This window comes from Notamacropus eugenii, chromosome 2 (genome assembly GCF_028372415.1).
Source record: "Notamacropus eugenii isolate mMacEug1 chromosome 2, mMacEug1.pri_v2, whole genome shotgun sequence".
NCBI lineage: Eukaryota > Metazoa > Chordata > Mammalia > Diprotodontia > Macropodidae > Notamacropus > Notamacropus eugenii.
In genome coordinates, this window is record NC_092873.1 from 398,758,128 (window position 1) to 398,775,325 (window position 17,198).

General features: G+C 37.7%; 1 long non-coding RNA gene across 1 annotated transcript in view; it reads left to right on the top strand.

Moving 5' to 3' along the window:
* The first annotated feature begins 5,937 nt into the window (after nt 1-5,937).
* The window catches only part of LOC140524098 (uncharacterized), a 60,930-nt gene continuing 49,669 nt past the window's right edge, over nt 5,938-17,198 (top strand). The window contains exon 1 of the long non-coding RNA XR_011973566.1: nt 5,938-6,075. This is a non-coding gene — a long non-coding RNA (uncharacterized lncRNA). The remainder of the gene's footprint in view (nt 6,076-17,198) is intronic.

Consider the following 17,198-nt stretch of genomic DNA (forward strand, 5'->3'; position numbering starts at 1 on the left):
TTAGGTTTTGGGTTTCCTTTTCCATTTGATTTGCTCTTCCTTTTAGGGAATTATTCTCTCCAGTTAATTTTTGAACTTCCTTTTCCATTTCTTCAATTTTCTTTTTCAGGGTGATATTCTCATCAGCGAATTCTTTTTTTATAGTTTTAAAATCATTGGCCAGTTTTTCTTTTATATCCTTCTTCAGACGTTCCAGGTAATCTAGTTGTGCTTGCGAGAAATTCATAGTCCCATCTGAGGTTTCAGATGGAAGTACAGTCTCAGCCCTAACCTCTTTGGTGTTTGTGTTTTGGTCCTTATCCCCATAGAAAGATTCTATGGTTTTTTCACTTTTCGTCTGCTTTTTCCGATTCATGATGTTGGCTGAGTGTTGTAGCTTTTGGTTCTTTCAGTCAGAAGGTACAGATCTTTAAGTTGAGCTGATGTGTGTCTGGGCTAAAAGCTGGCTTTTGTTTTTTGTTTCCCAGATCAACCCTGGGGATAGCTTGTTAGGTGTGTGGGAGGTGTGGTCTGGTCTCAGGCTATCTCCTCAGCTGACTTGAGGCAAAGGCACGGTCAGGGGATGGTAATCCCAGCTTCCTTATTGTCTTCTCTTTTCCCCTGGAGTGCTGGGGCATGCCTAGAAGCTAACGTGTGTTCCCGCTCTTCCTGGGGCTCGTCTCCTGGCTCTGAGGCTTGCCTGGGTCTCAGCGAATTTTCTCTGCCCTGGGTCATGTGTCCCTCCAGATCGCCTCCACCACAGTAGGAAGAATCCCCCTTTGCCACTTTTCCAGCCTCTGGTGTTATGAGACCACCCGCCCCCTTCTGCTGTTCCCGCTGATCCAGGATTAATCTGGGGAAGAATTTTATGGTTCCCTCACGGTCATCAGGGAGGAGGAGAGAGCACTTACTGATCACTCTGCCATCCCAGTTCCTGGAAGTTCAAGTAGTGACCCACTGAAGTCCGTCTTCAGGCTGAAGATTATAAGGGCTGCTGCGCTGATGTCTGGCACTCAGCGGCTCTCACTGGCTCGGCCTGGCTTATCTCCTGCTCCGCTGGTCTCGCCCGCCACTCTCGGGCTCCTCTGGTCCCCTCCGCCCTGCCGCGCCCACCGCGCTGCGCTGTGCGCCAGGGTCTTACCCCCGCGGAACAGATCCCTCCCGTGGATCCTCCGGTCCAGCCTGGGCTCCGAATCCGTCAAAGTCCGTCACCCACTGGATTTTACTCCTCCAAAGTCTGGTCAGACTCTCCCCCCAGAGATATCCAGAGGAGTTTTTCCAGGAGCTTAGGTGAGTCGTTGCTTTCACTCCGCCATCTTGTCTCCAAGACTGAATTTTCTATTGAGTTCTGGCCTTTTCATCAGGATGGTCTGGAAATCCCTTATTTCATTGGATGTCCATCTCCTTGCCTGAAATATTTTGCTAAGTAATTGATTCTCGAGTGTTGTCCTAACTCCTTTGCCTTACAGAATATCATATTCCAATTCCTTTAATCTTTTAATGTGGAAGCTGCAAGGTCCTGTGTGATCCTGACTGTAGCTCCTTGATATTTAAATTGTTTCTTTCTGGCTGCCTGTAGTATTTTCTCCTTCACTTGGTAGTTCTTGAATCTGGCAACGATTTGGCCAATAATCCTTAGATTTTTCCAATAAAGTATTTTACATTTTTTTCTACCTTTTCATTGTTTAGATTCTGTTTGACTGATTCTTGATGTCTCATAGATTCGTTAGCTTCCACTTGCCTGATTCTGATTTTTATCAAATTGTTTTCTTCAGTTAACTTTTGCATCTCCTTTTGCATCTGTCCAATTATTCCTTTTAAGGAGTTATTTTCACCAGTTAGATTTTGTACTTCCTTTTCCATTTGTCCAATTTTCCTTTTAAATTCTTCTGTGGTTTTTTTTTCATTTTGTTTAAAGTCATTTGTCAGTTTTTCTTCTATTTCTATAATCTGAGTTTTAAAATCCTTCCTGAGTTCTTGCAAGAAGACTCTTTTTGTTTCAGACCAGTTCATATTCCCTTCTGAAGTTTCAGATGGGAGTACAGTCTCAATGCTGACCTCTTGTATTTCTGCTTTAATCCTTGCCCCCATAGAAAGATTCTATGGTCTTTTCTTTTCTGCTTTGCTTCTTACTCATGATAATCACCCTTTTCCTGGCTTTTAAAGTAAATCACTGCATCTTGTGCAGAGGGAGCTCTGTCCCACAGTTCTTGTGTAAGCTCAGTGTTTGATGATCCTGTCTGCACTAGTTTCTTCTTGATTCCCCTGGGGTGCTGAGGTAAGACTGGGTTCTTGGTATTGGCAGTTGCTGGCTTCACACCTCTGGGGCTCAGTATCCTCCCAGTTTGTTGAGGTGGGGCTTTCTGGGACAGCTCTGATCCTGCACTGGTTCCCTTCAGCCATAGCAAGTGGAATTCTCCTTAGAGATCTTCTTAGCCTCACAGGCTAAGAATCTGTTTACTCTTTCTGCTGCTTCCACTGTTCTACAGTTTTTCCTGGAGAGACATTCTATGGGCTTCAAGCAAAAACTATTTGAAAACTAAACAATCTAATCCTAAAGAATCAGAAGGTCAAACGACAAATTATAGAAAGAATCAACATTCAAGAAAATGACAATAATCATGACCAAATCTTATGGGATGTTACAAAAGTAGTTCTTAGTGGAAGTTGTATATCTTTAAATGTCTACATGAATAAAATAGAGAAAGAAGAGATCAATGAATTGGGCATGCAAGTGAAAAAACTAGAAAAAGAACAAGTTGAAAATCCAAGTAAACATCAAATTAGAAATACTGAAAACCAAAGGAGAGATTGATAAAAACTGAAATCAAGAAAACTATTGAACTAATAAATAAAACTAAGAATTAGTTTTATGAAAAAACTAATAAAATTGGTAAAATTTTGGTCAATTTGATTAAAAAAAGAAGGGGGTGGAGTCAAAATGGCAGAGTGAGAGAAACTATTCAACCTAAGCTCTTAGACGAACTCCTTCAGATACCTCTAAAAAGATAATCTGACCAAATTTTGGAGGTGCACAATCCAAATGGAGACAGACTGTGGCAGATTCACAAACCAGGACAGACTGGAAAATGGATGGGAAGGATCTTTTCCATGAGGGTGGAGGAGCATACAGTACACAGCACAGCATGTCCCTGCCATCACAAGACTGAGCAGGAAAGCTCAGGGGCAATCTGAGGCAGTGGCATCATGGTGGAGTGACAGCTCAGGGTTGGAGTCCCGTAGAGCCAAGTGAGTAAGAGCTGCAGAGTAAAAATCTAAAAGTTATCTTCTTGAAATTCAGGAGCCAAAATGGTGAAGAGATCAGTGAATGCTCTCCCCCCCTCCCCTTGTTAACCTTGAAAGAATTATAAAATACTTTCCCAGAAAAATCCTGGATCAGTGGGATCAGTAGAAGGGAAAAACAGTCTCATAGCAGGTGAGGCTAGGAAAATCACTAAGAAGTATTCCTCTTACTGTGGAGGAGGACTGGAGCTGTCCTAGACAGTTCCATGTCAGCAAGCCAGAAGAAGATCCACAGGTCCCAGGGTATGGAGCCTCACTACCACCAATACCAGGTCCCCACACGTGCCTCAGTGCTTCAAGGGAAAGGGGAAGACAGTAGGTTAGCACAGGATCACCAAGCTCTGAGCTTGTCTTTGCTCTAGCTCAGCTGAGGAGATCTCTCTTGACTAGACCACCTGTCTCCCACACTTAACAAGCTAACTCCAGGGCTAATCCAGGGAAACACAAACATAATTCATCTGGCCTTTGCTTTCTCCCATCAGCCACCTCAGCACCAGTTTCCTTAGCAGAAAAAAAAAAAACAGAGGCCACAACACACAAAGCCTCACAATCATGAGTAAGAAGCAAAGGAGGAAGGAAAAGACCATAGAATCTTTCTATGGGGACAAGGACCAAAACATGAACACCAAAGTGGTCAGTATTGAGACTGTACTCCCATCTGAAATTTCAGAAAGTACTATGAACTGGTGGCATGCACACAGAGCACTCTTGGAACAGCTGAAGAAGGAAACAGAAGAAAAACTGGCCAAAGATTTTAAAAGTATGAACAAAGAATTCATTGAAGTGAACAGCTCTTTGAAAAGGAAAATTGAACAAATGGAAAAGGAAGCATAAAATCTAACTGGGAAAATTGGAAAAATGAAAAAGGGTACACAAAATTTAATTGAAGAAAATAATTGCTTAGAAGAAATAATTGGACAGATGGAAAAGGATATGCAAAAGTTAACTGAAGAAAACAACTGGATAAAAAATTAGAATTGGACATGTAGAAGCTAATGTTCTATGAGACATCAAGAATCAGTCAAACAAAATCAAAAGAATGAAAAGATAGAAGAAAATGTAAACTATCTAACTGGAAAAACAACTGATCTGGAAAATAGATCCAGGAGAGACAACTTCAGAATTATTGACCTATGATAAAACTATGAGGAAAAAAAGAGAGAAGACAATATCTTCCAAAAGATCATCAAGGAAAACTTCTCAGAAGTACAAGATCCAGCTGGCAAAATATTCATTGAAAGAATTCATTGTTCACCTCCTGAAAGGGATCCCAAACTAAAAACACCAAGAAATATTGTTGCCAAATTCCAGAACTATTAAGTTAAGGAGAAAATATCACAGGCAGGCAGAAAGGAACCATTGAAATATAAAGGAACTACAGTCAGGATCACACAAGACCTTATAGCTTCTACATTAAAAGATCAAAGGAATTGGAATACGATGTCCTGCAAGGCAAAGGAGCTGGGACTACAACCAAGGATCAATTGCCCAGCAAAGTTCAGGATAATATTTCAGGCAAGATGATGGACATTCAATGAAATAAGGGATTTCCAGACATTCTGATAAAAAGGCCAGAACTCAGTAGAAAATTAGATCTTCAAATGAAGGTCTCAAGAGAGGTAGAAAAAGGTTAACAGGGAAAAAGAAAAGCGTGTTGCCTCCCTACAGGAGATGATACTTGTCAATCTTGTGAATTGTATATCTATTATGAAATATGAAAGAGATATTCATAGATAGAGGGGGCAGTATAAAGAAAATGATGTCATGATAAAAATGTGATTTAAGCATGTGAAGGTATTGTATCAGGAAATTTGAAAAGTATGGAGTAGAAAAGGGTAAATTACATCACAGGAAGATGTAAAAAATTATATTACAGTAGAGGTAAGAGGGGAGGGAGACTAGCATTGTGTGAGAGGTACTCTCATCTGATTTGGTTCAAGGAGGGAACAACAAAATTAATTAAGTATATAAATCTAACAAGTTCTACAGGCAGTAGAAGGGGAAGGGGGAAAGAAAGGCAATGGCAGTCTAAAAGGGAGGGAAGAAGTAGTAAGGATAAAGGGGAATAAAAGGGAAGGGGGCTGAAAGAATGAAGGGAAGACTCTGAGAGGTGGTGGTCAAAAATTAAAACTCTGTTGTGGAGGGGAAGGGAGAAATAAAAGCTCAAATGGTGGGAAAGAGGATGGAGGAAAAGACAGAGACAGTAATCATAACTGTGAATGTGAATGGGATGAACTGTCCCATAGATCAGAGATGGGTAGCAGAATGGATTAAAAGTCATAATCCAATATTATATTGTTTACCAGAAATACATTTGAAATGGAGGGATACACACAGGGTAAAGGTAAAAGGTTGAAGCAGAATATATTGGGCTTCAGCTGATGTAAGAAAAGCAGGGGTAGCAATTCTAACTTCAGATAAAGCAAAAGCAGAAACAGATCTAATCAAAAGAGATAAGGAAGTTAACTCTATCCTGCTAAAAGACACCATAGGGGCGGAGCCAAGATGGCAGAGTAGAAAGATGCACATACCATTGTTCTTACCCCACAGCCCTGTAAAGAATACCTGTAAAGAACAATTCTCAACAAATTCTAGAACAGCAGAAGTCACAGAACAACAGAGTGGAGGAGATTTCTAGCCCAGAGTGACCTGAAAGTAGAATGGGAAAGGTCTGTCCCACCGATCCACAGCAGAGCCTTGTCCACCTGGCACTGGGAGGAGCAGAACCGTTGCAGGCTTCAGGGACAGAATCTCCAGTGGCAGCAAAGATTCCTCAACTCATAGGTGCCAAAGGTGAGTGAGACTGTCTTTTAGGCTGGCTGAGAAGGGAGCAGGGTGTCCCCATAACTCAGTCCTTCTCAGGTGGTAGCAGTAGAGGCAGCAGTGGACAAGGCTCCCAAAGCAGTCAGTAGCCTGCATCCATTGTTGAAGGTCACATCATAAACCCCCTGAGGGAACTGAGCCTTGCATGGTGGCCCTGCCCCATCCTGAGCAGCTCATCTTAATCTCACACTGAATAGCAGCCCTGCCCCGACCTAAAACCCCTAAGTGTTTGGACCACTTCATCTGAATCTCAGCCCCCAGTGCTGGCTTGGTGGAACTGGAGGTGAGGTGGTTGTGGAGAGGAATATCAGAAGTCAAGTAACTGGCTGGACAAATGCCCCCAAAAGGGAAAAACAATAAGACCATAGAAGGTTACTTTCTTGGGGAACAGGTGTCTCCCCCCATCCTTTCAGATGAGGAAGAACAAGGCATACTGTCAGAAGAAGTCAAAGCCTCTGCCTCCAGGGCCTCCAAAGGGAACTTAAACTGGATTTAGGCTATAGAAAATCTTAAAAAACAAGTTAGCAGCTTACTAAAGGAGAATCAAAAAAATGCTGAGGATAATAACAGCTTTAAAAAGAGGCTAACTCAATTGGAAAAAGCCAATGAGGAGAAGGTGGTTTTAAAAAGCAGAATTAGTCAAATGGAGGAGAAAATGCAAAAGCTCACTAAACAAAATAATTCTTTGAAAGAAGGGAATGAATATGAGTTAAACCAAGCAGTTAGTAAACAAAATCAAAAATTTGCAAAGAATAGAAGATAATGTGAAACATTTCATTGGAAAAACAACTGACCTGGAAAATCAATCCAGGAGAAAAATTTAAAAATTATGGGACTACTTGAAAGCCATGATCAAAAAAAGAGTCTAGACATTATCTTCCATGAAATTATCAAGGAAAACTGCCCTGATATTCTAGAACCAGAGGGCAAAATAAATATTGAAAGAATCCACCGATCACCTCCCAAAAGAGACCCAAATAGAGAAACTCCTAGGAATATTGTGGCAAAATTTCAGAGGGCCAAGATCAAGGAAAAAATAGTGCAAGCTTCTAGACAGAAACAATTTGATCATTGTAGAAATACAATCAGGATAACAGAGGATCTAGCAACTTCAACATTAAGGGATTGAAGGGCTTGGAATGGGATATTTCAGAGGTCAAATGAACTGGGATTGAAACCAAGAATCACATATCCAGCAAATCTGAATATAATATTTCAAGGGAATAAATGGTCACTGAATGACATAGATGACTTTCAATCATTCATATTGAGGAAAATACCAGATCTGAATAGAAAATTTGGCTTCCCAAGACAAGAATCAAGAGAAGCTTGAAAAAGGTAAACAGGAAAGAAAAATCATAAAAGACTCCCTAAAGCTGAACTGTTTACATTACTACATGGAAAGAAAGTATTTATAACTCTTGAATCTTTTCTCAGTATTTGGGTAGATGGAGAGATTGTACATACACACACACACATACACATACAGATATAGAGTACAGGGTGTTTTATATCAGAAGAGATGATATCCACACAAAAAATAAAATGAAATAAAATTAAGGGGTGAAGGAGGAAAATACAGTGAAGAGAAAGGGAGAAATGGAACAGTGCAGGCTATAACTCATAAAAGATTTAATAAAAATCTTGTTCATTGGAGGAGAAAAGGGAGAAGGGGAGAGGGGAAAAATGAAGCTACTCTTTCCACATATGTCTGAAGGAGGGAATACCATGCTCACTAAATTTGATATGAAAATTTATATCACACCACAGGAAAATAGCAGAGGAGGTGACAAGTGAGGTGAGGGGAATGTTAGAAGGGAGGATAAATGGGAGAAGGAAGTTCACTAGAAATAAAAACTTTCGAAAAAGGACAAGGTCAATTTTGGGGAAAAAAATAAGGGGAGATAGAGTAGGACAGAGTGCAATATAATTAGTATTACACAATATGATTATTATGGAAGTCTTTTGCAAAACAACACATATTTAGTCTGTATTGAATTGCTTGCATTCTCAGTGGGGCTGGGGAAGGAGGGGGGAGGGAGAGAAGTTGAAATTCAAAGTATTAGAAACGAATGTTGAGAATTTTTATTGCATATAATTGGGTTATAAGAAATATAGGGAATGAGATATACAAATTTATCTTGCCCTATAAGAAAAGAGAGGTGATGGGGATAAGGGAAGGGTTTAGTATGATAGAAGGGAGGAAATATTGAGGGAAGGAGTAATCAGAATGCAAGATATTAGGAAGTGGGGGGAGGGGAGTGATGGGGAGAAAAATTGGACATGTTACAAAGTAGGTAAAAGCAATCAGTATTAAAACAATTGACTGAATTAATTACTGAGAAGAAATCAATGACATCTTTAGCTTGGGGAAAAGAATTTCAGGCTAAATTTCCTAGAGGAAGATAACCTCTGGTAAAATTTGGCATTGATGGAAAAGTTAAGGTTTTAATGGTAAATTTTATTTTATGATTGCTATTCAGTCAAGAACTAGAACATGTATGGAAAGGCATTGAAGCCACTTAAGACTTGCCTCAAATGATGTTCCTTAGCCAAAGAGAAATTATAATCATATTTGAAACCTGGCTATTGGAACTTTCCATTTTTAGACACTATGGGACTATTAAGTGACTGTTCTTCTGAGTCTAACTCCCAGTATAAATAGCAAGAAAGGTGGTCTGAGCCTCCAATCCATGATGCCATTAGGCCTGTGAGATGCTGGTATGAACTGCAAAAGGTGATCTCCTGGGAAGGTTGGGAGAGTGACTGTTCAGCCTGGGCTGAGGTAGGATTCCCCTGACTCACTTTCCCCACTGACACCTGGCAGACTTTAAGCCTGACTGAGTGCAAGTGAACAATCTAGTCCTGCCTGCAACTGACATGAAGTTGGAGAGACATTGTATCCCTGCAACGTCCCTACTCTTGGTGGCAATTTCCAGCACTCAAAAGGTTTGTAAGCTTAATACCAAATCTATTAAATTATAGATTATTGGTAGGGGAACATCTGAGGTTAAGACAAAAATTAAGCTCTTAGCCATAGGACTTTACACTAACAACAATATGTTAGGGTCCTTTAGTTCTTAGCAATACTGTGGAGACATTTAGGTCAAGAGCTTGTGAAGTTAGCAACATAAATGTTATTTGTGTCTCAGTTGGTTAATGTTTAAAAAAAAGAAAAATTCTTTTGTGGTCCACATGGTAAATACTTTAAAAAAGAAGTATCACCTGACCAAAAGTTTGAATTGTTTTATCTGTTATAAACTGTTAAAAATGAGAAGCAATATTAAAAAAAAATAAAAGGCATCGTAACCAATGAAGCAATATCATTATTAAACATATATACTCCAAGTAATATAGCATCCATATTCTTAGAAGAGAAGTTAAGGGAGTTATAGGAAAAAATAGAGAGCAAAACTATACTAGTGGGAGACCTCAACCTCCCCTTCTCATAATTTGATGAATCTATCCTTAAAGTAAACAAGAAAGAAGTCAAAGAGGTGAATAGAACTCTGGATAAGATAGACATAATAGATCTCTGGAAAAAATTGAATGGGGATCGGAAGGAACATACTTTTTCTCTGTAGTATATGGCACATATACAAAACTTGACCATGTATTTGAGCATAAAAAACTCCCAATCCAGTGCAGAAAGGCAGAGACAGTCAATGCATCCTTCTCAGATCATAATGCAATAAAAATTATATGTAATAAAACTCCATGGAAAGATAGACTAAAAATCAATTGAAAACTAAATTATTTAATTCTAAAGAAGGAACAGGTTAAACAACAAATCATAGAAACAATCAACTTCATTCAAGAGAATGATAATAATGACACAACCTACCAAATCTTATGGTATCCATCAAAAGCAGTTCTTAGGGGAAGTTTTAAATCTTTGAATGCCTGTAAGAATAAAATAGAGAAAGAGGAGATCAATAAATTGTGCATGCATCTGAAAAAGCTTGAATAGGAACAAATTGAAAATCCACAAGCAAATACCAATTAGAAATACTGAAAACCAAAGGAGAGATTGATAAAATTGAAATTAAGAAAAAGATTGAACTAATAAATAAAAGTAAGGGTTGGTTTTATGAAGAAAACCCTTAAAATTGATAAAACTTTGGTAAGTTTGATGAAAGAAAGAAAGAAGAAAACCAAATTATCAATATCAAAAATGAAAATCGTGAACTCACCTTCAACAGAGGAAATCAAAACAACAATTAGAAATTACTTTGCCACCTGTATGTCCATAAATTTGACAATCGAAATGATATGAATGATTATTTAAAAAAATTATAAGTAGCCCAGATAAACAGAAGAGGAAATTGAATACTGAAATAACCTCATCTCAGAAAAAGAAACTGAACAAACCATCAATGAAATCCATAGGAAAAAACCTCCAGGGCCAGATGGATTTACAAATGAATTCTATGAAACATTTAACAAACAGCTAATTCCAATTCTATATAGACTCCTTGGGAAAACTGGGAAAGAAGTTTTCACAAACTATTTTTATGATACAAATATGGTTTTGATACCTAACTCAGGAAGAGGCAAAACAGAGAAAGAAAATTATAGACTAATTTACCTAAAGAATGTATGTGGAAAAAATTTAAATAAGTTATTAGCAAAAAGAATACAGTGACTTATCATGGGAATAATACATTATGATCAGGTGGCATTCATACCAGGAATGCAGGGATGCTTCAATATTAGGAAAACTATTAACATTATCAATCATATCAACAACAAAACAGACAGAAACCACATGATTATCTCAATAGATGTAGAAGAAGCTTTTGGCAAAATACAGCATCCATTCCTATTAAAAACACTGGAGAGCACAGGAATAACTGGAACTTTCCATAAAATAATAAGTGGTATCTACCTAAAATTTTCAGCAAGCATTATATTCAATGGAGATAAAGTAGATGCATTTCCAATAAGAGCAGTGGTGAAACCAGGGTGTCCATTATCACCACTATTATTCAATATGGTGCTAGAAATGTTAGCTGTAGCAGTTAAGAGAAGAAAGAGAAATTTAAGGAATTAGAATAGGTAGAGAAGAAACTAAGTTATCACTCTGCAAATGATATGATGATATACTTAGAGAATCCCAGAGATTCAAGTAAAAAACTGCATGAAACAATAAACAACTTTGACAAAGTTGCAGGTTACAAAAGAAACCCACACAAAACTTCAGCTTTTCTATCTATTACTAATAAAGCCCAACAGCAAGAGACAGAAAGAGAAATCCCATTTAAAGCTTGGGTGGACACTAAAATATTTGGCAGTCTATCTGCCAAAACAAATTCGGGGACTATATGAAAACAATTACAAAATACTTTTTGCACAGAAAAAGTCAGATCTATGTAAGTGGAAAAACATCAATTGCTCATGGGTGAGCAGATCTCTAATATAACAAAAATGACAATTCTACCTAAATTAATTTACTTATTCAGTGTCATACCATTCAAATTATCAGACAATTATTTTCTAGAGCTGGAAAAAATAATATCAAAATTCATCTGGAATAACAAAAGGTCCAGAATATCAAGGGGCTAATGAAAATAAATGCTAGGGATGGTGACCAAACCCTACCAGATCTCAAATTGTATTATAAAGCAGCAATTATCTAAATCACATGGTACTGGCTAAGAAACAGAAGGGTAGACCAGTGGAACATTAGATACACAAGACACAGTAGTCAAATAAGATAGCAATCTGCTGTTTGATATACCCAAGTATCCCAGCTTCTGGGATAAGACCTCCCTGTTCTACAAAAATTGCTGGGACAACTGAATAACAGTGTGGCAGAAACTAGGCAGAGAACAATGACTTACACTGTGCACAAGAATAAATATCTAGGTATAAATGATCCAGGTATAATTATTGATACTGTACGCAAAGTAGGGGAGCAAAGAATAGTGTATCTGTATGGAGAATGGAGAAATTTTAACCGAACAAGAGACAGAGAACATTATGAAGTGCAAAATAGATCATTTTGATTACATTAATTTGCATAGTTTTTGCACAACAAACCTAATGCAACCAAGATTAGGAGTGAAGCAGAAAACTTGGAAAGAATTTTTGCAATATGTCTGTGATAAACGTCTCATTTCTAAAATATAGAGAATTGAGTCAAATGTACAAGAATACAAGTTATTCCTCCATTGATTAATGGTCAAAGAATATGAACAGAGAATTTTCAGAGGAAGAAATTAAAGCTATGTATAATTATATGAAAACATGCTCTAAGTCACTCTTGATTAGAAAGATGCGAATCAAAACAACTCTGAGGTACCACATTAGACCTATCATATTGGCTAACATGACAAAACAGAAATATGAAATATGTTGGAAAAGATGTGGGAGAGTTAGAACACTAATTCATTTTTGGTGGAGCTGTGAGATGATTCAACCATTCTGGAGAGCAATTCTGAACTATGCCCAAAGGGTTAAAAAAATGTGCATATCTTTTTTTCCAGCAATGTCGCTTCTGGGACTCTATCCCAAAGAGATCATAGAAATGGGAAATTATTTATAGCATGTATCAAATTATTTATAGCAACTCTCTTTGTGAGGTTCAAAAACTGGAAATCAAGGGGATGCCCATCAAGTGGAAAATGGCTGAACAAGTTGTGGTATATGAATGCAATGGAATAATATTGTGCTGTGAGAAACGATGAACAGGAGGATTTCAGAGAATCCTGGAAGGACTTATATGAACTTATGCTGACTGAATGGAGCAGAACTAGGAGAACATTGTACACAGCAGCTACCACAGTGTGCAAGGAATTTTTCTGGTAGGCTTAGTACTTCAAGGAAATTCATGGACTTAAAAAATTTCCAATGGACTCTTGGGGCAAAACACATTTCACACCCAGAGAAAGAACTATGGAATTGGATCATAGATATAAATAGACCATTTTATTTCTCATTAAAAAAGGAAAGATAGTGTCTAAGCTATTTTCTTGATCATGGATTTCAGGTAGTTCAAGAATTCTTAAATTATCTCACTTGCATCTTCTTTCTAGAACAGTTACCTTTTCCATTGAGATAGTTTGCATTGTCTTCTATTGTTTCATTCTTTTGATTTTTGTTTTTTTGTTTCTTGATTTAACATCAAAGTATTAACTTTAACTTCCTCAATTCCAATTTTTAAGGAATCATTTTCTTCAGTGGAGTTTTGGGCCTCTTTTCCCATTTGACCAATTCTGCTTGTCAAGTCATTCTTCTTCTCACTGGTATTTTGGACATCTTTTACCATTTAGCTTAGTTCTCTTTTTTAAGATGTTATTTTCATCATTTTCATGTGTGTGTGTGAGTGTGTATGTATGTGTGTGTGTGTGTCTCCTTTACCAAGCTGTTGACTGATTTTTCATGATTTTCTTGCATTACTCTCATTTCTCTTCCCATTTTTCCTGTACTTCTCTTACTTGACTTTCACAATTCTTTTTGAGCCCTTCCATGGTCTGACATCAATTTATATCATTTTTGCAAGCTTTGGATATAGGAGCTTTGACTTTATGATATTCTTCTGAGTATTGATTTTGACCTTCCTTGTCACCATAGTAACTTTCTATGGTGAGAATTTGTTATTTTTGTTGTTTTCTCATTTCCTGAGACTATTTCTTGACTTTTAATGTTTTTCATGAAAGCAGGGCCCAGCTTCCCATGAGGAAGGTGTCCTTCTCAAGTTCAGGGTTTTTGTGCAACTGTTTACAGAGATACTTCTAGGGATCTGTAAGTTTCCAGTTCTTCCAAGATTGTATGATCTAAGGAGAGGTGTGTTTACAACTCTCCTGGCCTGGGTTGTGGTCTGTGAGTGACCATAAGAACTCTTTTCTGTCCTAGAGCTGGGAAAGGGTCTCTGTGGTGTGGTAGTGCTCTTCTTTTCCCTGGGATTGTCACCCAGAACTGGGACCCAGATCTGTATGTGGACAAGGTAACAGAGTCCTGCACTGCCACACCCCAACCCAGTGCTAGCAAAGAAACTCCTGTAATCTCCTGATAATTTATTTTTGGTACAGTCTGTGCTGGAATTTGCTTCACTCTTACCCCAGTGCAACAGAACTTATTTTCCTCTCCTAAGTTGTCTTTGGCTGGAAAATTATTTCACCCAGTCCTTTTGAGTATTCTTCTGATCCAGTAATTTTTTTATGGCATTATTTAAAGGTATTCAGAGGGGTTTTAGAGAAAGTTCAAATGAAATGCTGACTTTTCTCAGCCATCTTAGCTCCACCTCCTAATTGCAGTCAGTTTCTTGATTCTATAGCATGAATATATTGTGTAGCAGAGACATCTCTGTATTTGGAGGAAAAAAACCACTTTGGTTTCGATCACAACTGTGATGTTGCCTACCTGTGTGATCCTCGGTAAGTCATTGACTCTCTGGACCTAAATTTCTTTACTCATAAAATAAGGGAGTTGAACTGAATTAACTATATGGTTGTATGTAGTTCTAAATTGTCCTAATCTATACATATTTGTTCATTACCCTTCCCTTAAAAAATTCACTAAGACTTGGCTTATGAAAATTATAAGCCAGAATTTTAGCTTGTACTGGGTTTTGATTTTCATATTTTACTTCTATTATATAGTCTAATATCAGTTTTCTCAAAATGTTATGTGAAATGAACACAAAGCCTGCTCTTGAAACCTTATAATAAAAGAACAAATGTACAAGCCAGGAATTTTAATTTGTCCCAAAAAGTGGGACTAAAAATCAGTTTTAGAAAGGATATCTTTATCAATTATCAAGTCTAAAGCTCTCAGTTTTGCATTTGAGGAAACTAGTGATCAGAATCATAATGTCTTTCTCAAAGACCAATAACCAGAAGAGGTGAAGCCATAAATACTGCCTATGTTTCTTGATTCAAAACCTAAGAGGTTTACCCCCCACTATATCACATTGATTTTTATAAAACAGTTTGAATGCGATTTTCACATTAGGAATCCTTACTTAAAGGAAAAGTAAAAATTTTCAGTAAGGGTACACTTATTTAACTTCACATTGCTTGATATAGTCCATTATTCTAGTCTATTGGGATCATCTAGTTCTTAATTTTCCATGCTCACATCTGATAAGGGCATCATGAATAATGTCATTAAGATCAATAATAATATTATTTTTAAAAAATTTTTTAAAAAATAATTTATTTGTTTTCAGTTTTTTACAATCACTTCCATAAGTCTGAGATTTTCTCCCCCTCCCTCTCCCTTTCTCCCCAATATGGCATGCAGTCTTATATGGGTTCTACACATATATTCTTATTAACCACATTTTCGGTTTAGTCATGTTGGATAGAAGAATTAAAATGAATAGGAGAAACCATGAGAGAAACTAAACACAAGAAAAAATATTGTGTTTCATTCTACGATCCAATTTCATAGTTCTTTCTCTGGATGTGGATGGCATTTTGCCTTAAGAATCCTTTGGTCCTTGCATTTCTGTGAAGAGTTAAGTGTACCAGAAAAATTCCTCGCACCCTGTGGTTGTTACTGTCTACAATGTTCTCCTGGTTCTGCTCATTTTGCTCAATATCAGTTCATAAAAGTCCTTCAAGGCCTCTCTGAAGCCTTCCTGTTCATCATTTCTTATTGCACAATAGTATTCCATTACATTCATATAAATATTAAAATTCTTCAGTAAAACAGATGTGAATTCAGAAATCTAAGATTTGTCATGAGGAACACTTTTTTTTTTTTTTTGCAAAATGACTTACTCCACTTATCTCCATTCTTGGGATATCATATTCAATTAGTCCAGGGGTGTAGAACCTGTACCCTTGAGGGAACATACAGCTTCCTAGGTCCTCAGGCGTGGCCTTTTGACTGAGTCCAGGTTTTACAGAACAAATTCTTTTATTAAGGGAATTTGCTCTGTGAATTTGAATTCAGTCAAAGAGTTGCATGTGAGGACTTAAAGGGCCATATGTGGCCTTGAGTTCACAGGTTCCCTACCACTAAACTTGTTGTTGTTATTGTGTTTGTCCTACATTTTCAAAAAAGACCATGACATTGGAGAAATAATGACATGACAACTTTGTTTTGAGTGAGTGAGGTCTGTCCAAGGTCACCACCCTCACCTTTTCCTTCTGAATCATCTGGATCCAGTGACCAGATATCCATTAGGCTGACTGGATACAGCCCAGGATGCAATGCAAGACCTTGGCCTTTTTAGGATAAGACCTTTTCAGGTACTCACTTAGAGTGAGGTATCATCCATTGAGTGAATAAGCCTCTTAAAGAAGTAGTCAGGGAATGACCCTTTTAATGAGAAAAAGAAAAAAGTAACTAAGTCAAGGTGGGAGGAAAAGAGAAACAGTTACTATTGATAATCACTCTAAGCTAGGAGGGCCCAGAAAACAGCCATTAAGTGGAGTTTGGCTAGGATCTATTGTTGTCCAATCTACTGGCTTCTGAGTACACTGGTTTAAGGTTTTAAGAAAGACTGAGAGAAAGAGAGAAGGGGCGGGGAGGGAGGAAGGAAAGAAGGAAGGAAAGAAGCAAAGAAAGTAAGAAAGAAGGAAAGAAACAAAGAAACAAAGAAAGAAAAAATGAAAGAAAGAAAGGTCTAGCACAGTCAAACCCAAGTTAGCTGGGCAGCCTCTCACCATCAAAATTTACCTCCCTTTTAAGAGGAAAAGGAAGGGGAGAGGGAGACAGAAGGAAGAAGATGAGCTGAGTTACCCAGCTAGCTGGGTCCCCATTCAGGCAGCTCGGTTTACTGACAGGTTGTGTTCATCCTTCATTTTTGAAGATTATGACATCAGAGAAATGATGACATGAATTGCACTTGGCATTATTTTGAATGAGGGAGGGCTGTGCAAGGTCACCATCCTCACTTTCTCTTCCTGAGTCATCTCACCACTGAACTAGTTCCTAAAAACGTACTGCACCTTTTCTATAAGTAAGTTGCTTCTCTTTTTCTTGTCCATAAGAGAAGCAAAACACTTTCAACTGCCTTGCTAAAAATCCATATATGTGTGTATATATATGTATATATATATATATGTGTGTGTATACATACACACTCACACACACACACATATATATATATATATATAATATATTTTCCAGTCTCTTAT